The sequence below is a fragment of the Benincasa hispida genome, chromosome 4 (genome assembly GCF_009727055.1).
Source record: "Benincasa hispida cultivar B227 chromosome 4, ASM972705v1, whole genome shotgun sequence".
Lineage (NCBI taxonomy): Eukaryota > Viridiplantae > Streptophyta > Magnoliopsida > Cucurbitales > Cucurbitaceae > Benincasa > Benincasa hispida.
Window position 1 is genome coordinate 57,316,343 of NC_052352.1, and position 4,274 is coordinate 57,320,616.

The 4,274-nt window shown below is 34.9% G+C and overlaps 1 long non-coding RNA gene across 4 annotated transcripts; it reads left to right on the forward strand.

Moving 5' to 3' along the window:
* Positions 1–267: 267 nt before the first annotated feature.
* Positions 268–4,037, forward strand: LOC120076380. Of its 4 annotated transcripts, XR_005481534.1 has the most exons (4): positions 277–1,109; positions 1,223–1,292; positions 1,380–1,579; positions 3,467–4,037. It is a non-coding gene; the product is annotated as an uncharacterized LOC120076380 (long non-coding RNA). The 4 variants fall into 4 exon arrangements; XR_005481533.1 differs by having other exon boundaries at positions 268–1,109; positions 1,380–4,037; XR_005481536.1 differs by having other exon boundaries at positions 268–1,109; positions 1,227–1,292; positions 1,380–4,037.
* The last annotated feature ends 237 nt before the right edge of the window (positions 4,038–4,274 follow it).

The window sequence follows — 4,274 nt, forward strand, 5'->3', positions numbered from 1 at the left end:
CAATATCATACTTTACAGAGTAGCCTTTTATAGTAATATTTACTTTATAGCGTTTGATTGACCATCAAAGTATATTTTGCCCTTATAGATCCAATTACAGTAAATAGGCCTTTTATCTAAGTGTAGATCATTGTAGTTCTAGGTGTCTTTTCTAAAGGTTTGAGTTTCTCATTCATCATTGTTATCGAAGAGGGTTAATACAAGCCTCATGATAAAAGATATGTTTTACTATGGAAATAATTGTGAAAAAAACAATGATCATCTTGGAGATATGAAGAGTTTCTCTTACCCTTAGAGAACGACAAACAAAGAGGACAAGTTCATCAGTGAGGCAGATTTAAGATTGTATATATTGGTGCAAATTGATCAAGCTCGAGAAAATGAGAAAACTTAGGAATGGAAAAAACATAGTATACTCCTACAAGGTAACACGACAAGAGATACATCAAGTTTAATATGGTCATGAGGAAGAAGAACATAACATACACATCCAAATACTTTTAAGATAAGAGCAGAAAGGGGGAGTACGATATAATCATTCAAAGGAAAAGATATTCTGAAGGACAGAGGTGGGAAAACGATAGATGACAGATGGTATAGACAGAGGTAAGAGCAACCTCACATCAAATTTTTTATTTTTGGATGAGATGCAGAATAAAGTTAGATGCAAAAATAAATCCAAAATGTGGTGGTATTTCGTTCTATTCACCATTTTTGAGGCATGAGGACAAAAGCATTAAATAAGAGTACCCTGTTGAGTGAAAAATGAAAGAAGAATGAACTCATTATACTCTATGACATTATTAGTGCATAGAACTTTAGTGGTCTGATAAAACTGAGTTTGAGTCGTATTAACAAAATCAATATAAATTTGAAATAAATGAGTTCCTTCAGTTTCTGTCCAACGAAGAAGACGTCACAGCCCACGCCTGCCGTCATCCATCACACTGTTGCCCACCAACACTGTCACTTCGTCCCGCCATCTCCAATTGGCGGGCGTAATCGGTAAGTTTCTTTTTTGTTTCCCATCTCTCTCTCTCTCTCTCATTTGCCACTCATCACTGCTACCGTCGCCACGGTCTCCGTAGAATTTCCATTTAGTTCAGTGGGTAAGAAGGTTGAATGTTTTGTTTGGGTTATATTTTAGGTTGTTCTTGGTTGGATTTTAACTATTTATTGAATTTGTAGCCTATAAAATATATTTATCCATGATGTTTTTTAGGTAGGTTCCAAGCTTTTAGGAGATTGGAGTCACTGTCCAGCAAGAGAAACGAACATTTTAGTACGTTTTGGTGAGTTTTGGAACTTTGAAGCCCTTTTGGATTAGTTATGGTTGGTCGAAATTGGGTTTCTAACCCTTATTTATGGTTTATGCATAGGTTCAAATCATTGTGTGAAGGTTTGAAGTTGTTTCAGATCCAAGAACAATTTTTGGTCATTCTTCAAGATTTTGGAATGAACTTACAGCAGTGATGACAATTTTGGATCTAACCTCGTGGAGTTTATGCTTTAGGATTGGACCAATAGGTCAAAAGGCAATGAAATTTGTTTTCAACAACAGTCGGGTATGAATTTTGAGGTAAGTGGATTATTTTCAACGATAGTTGGGTATCAATTTCTAGTAATGCCACTATAGTAGGTAAAATAAAATATTATTTATTTTGGCTTTACCAAGTAGTTTTAGAAAAGCTCGCATGTTTTTTTGTTTTTTAAAAAAATGAATGATGAGATTTTATGAGCATGCTAAGATTTTTTTTGTGAATTATTATGATATGGCCCGTTATTAAATGTTGCATGTTAGATCAATTTATTGGTTATGACCCTCCTACCACTAGCTATATACATTATATTTGTTTGCCTTTTAAGTCTAATAGATAAGTATCGTTGTGCCTCCTTATGTTCCTATGCCTTGGGATCCATCAGATAAGTTTGTTTGTGCATATTGGGTTTCACTAAATAAATATGAGTACATCTCACTTAGGGTAGGGTGAGTTAAATGTTTTTGACAATGTTTTATTTATTTAGAAAATTTAATTTAAGTCTTAAATGGTCAACTAGAATTAGTTTTGAAATTACATGCATGTAATAATGACCCCAATTAGAGGCCTCGAAAAGTCAAGTTGGAATAGTATATCATCTATAGAGGATAACATAGAAAAAGACAAAGTAGGTTGTTTCTCCAAGTTTACAATTCAAATAATCAAAGGATGAAATTTGGAAACATTATTTAAATTGCTAACATAAACTAAAAGACCAAGTTTTCAAAAAAAACATGACCAAGACGAAGGTGTCACTAATATAAAGTAGAATCAGTGTAAAAGCATAAGTAAATGGAAAAATAAGGAGTTGATGTGAAGTAAGCTCAAACAATCTTTCTACTTTGCGAACAATACGAACTGTATGTGTCATTTACAAATCCGGAACTGAACGACTAAGAAAGAAACAAACAATCAGGTGAAGATCACATAATTTTGAAATGAAGGCAAGATTAAGAGTTAGATTTGATACATAATAGGTATTAGGAAGATTTAATATAGATTTGTCTATTGTGCCAATATGAGAAATTGACATACAAATTTCATGCGCAACATGAATGGGAGGAATGGATTTTGTAGGGGTGGCTAAAAACATAAAAGAAGAATACCAGATGTCATGTGATTGCAATAAGCTGAGTTGAGAATTCATGAATTACTTGGTGAGACCGCAAGAGCAAAAGATTTAGATTCGATCACCTGTTTTAATACATCCTGGAGATCATTGATCTAAATTGGAAGAAGTGGGGTAATTCGAAGGGGTGACAACAACAACATATGAGGAACCAGCCTTTAGAAAAGTTCATTGATTTTGTAGAGTGATGTGGAAAGCGAGGTGGTTGAGTTGGATGATTGTCCAAGATATATCCAAGTTTGTGAAACCTCTATAATATCTAACAAGTCGAGTCTTATGTGGGTCATATGCACTCAAATTAGAATAATCAGCAAACTTATGATCATGAAGCTTATAGTTCTTGCAAAGGACAATCAACAAACCCAAAAGTGTTGTATGGATGAGTCGGTTGTGAGAACAACTTCATATGGTAGGGAGGAGACTATGCCAAGCCATTTTTCCTCAAATAGAATTTCATGAGTCGTTGTATCCAATAAGGGTTAAGGATTGCAATGTAGCAAGGCAGCTCGAATTAGCTAATATTTCATACAAAGTCCTATAAGAACCTTAACGAAACAAAGATGATCTTAACTAATTTTAGCATCATCAAGTTGAGTCCAAATAGGTTCAAGAGTAGGGAGATATTCACTGACAGATTCCAATATTGTGTTGAAGATCTTTAGTATTATAAAAGGCACCAATTTAAACATGAATGCCACAAATAGAAGTGTTACCTGATAGCACCAAAAAAATTGCTATCTGGCTCCTCTTAATATATGATTATTGTTGTGTTTAATGTATTTATTTAGAGCTTTTATAGGTATCAAGCACTCAGGAGGTAGAATTGGCAGTTACAGACTGTTCGATATTAATTTGGAGAAATTAGAAGCTAAAAAGAGCATCTGGGGATTCAAGGAAGATAAAATGACCAAAATGGCTATGGGAGAGCAACATAGCAACGCAGTGGCACTGTGCCTCACACTTTTCCCTAAGAGCACAAGTTTTGGGGAAAATGCAGGCAGCGCTGCGACGCACCCCTGTGGCGTTGCGACGCTACATTGGCGTTCGGTAGAGTGAAGGGTTGTGCGCCAGGTGTGGCACGTAAAGATGCTCGAGCACATCATGACATAGCTATGCTTCGACAAGTAGCCTTCTAGGGCAAGAGTGCTGCGGGCCTACGCTGTTTTTATAAATAGCGACTATTCATTTTTAGGTAAGAAGAATGGGAGAGTTAGGTCGATTTTGAGATCTCTAAGCTCGACTTTGACCATTCTTGGCAAAAACACATGAGATTTCTTTGTATTTTGAGGTTTATTTGTATATTTTGGTATCGGGATTCAAATTCGATGAACAGTTGAAGGCCCAAACATCGATTTTGAGTTTTATTGGACATTTTCTATGGATTTTATAAGATTTTAATGTATTCTTTTTGGATTTTTCTGCTTGTTATTGTTTTCCTTTCCTTGCTTGAGTGTCTAGGATGAATATATTAATAGATTAAATCGACAACTTAATCGTTAATACTTGTATGTTCGTTCGCCTACGCTATGCATGTTTTAAGTGTCTGTAATTGCATCCAAAGTATGCTTAATTTGAGTAGTAATATGTTTTAGTTATGATATAGTTTG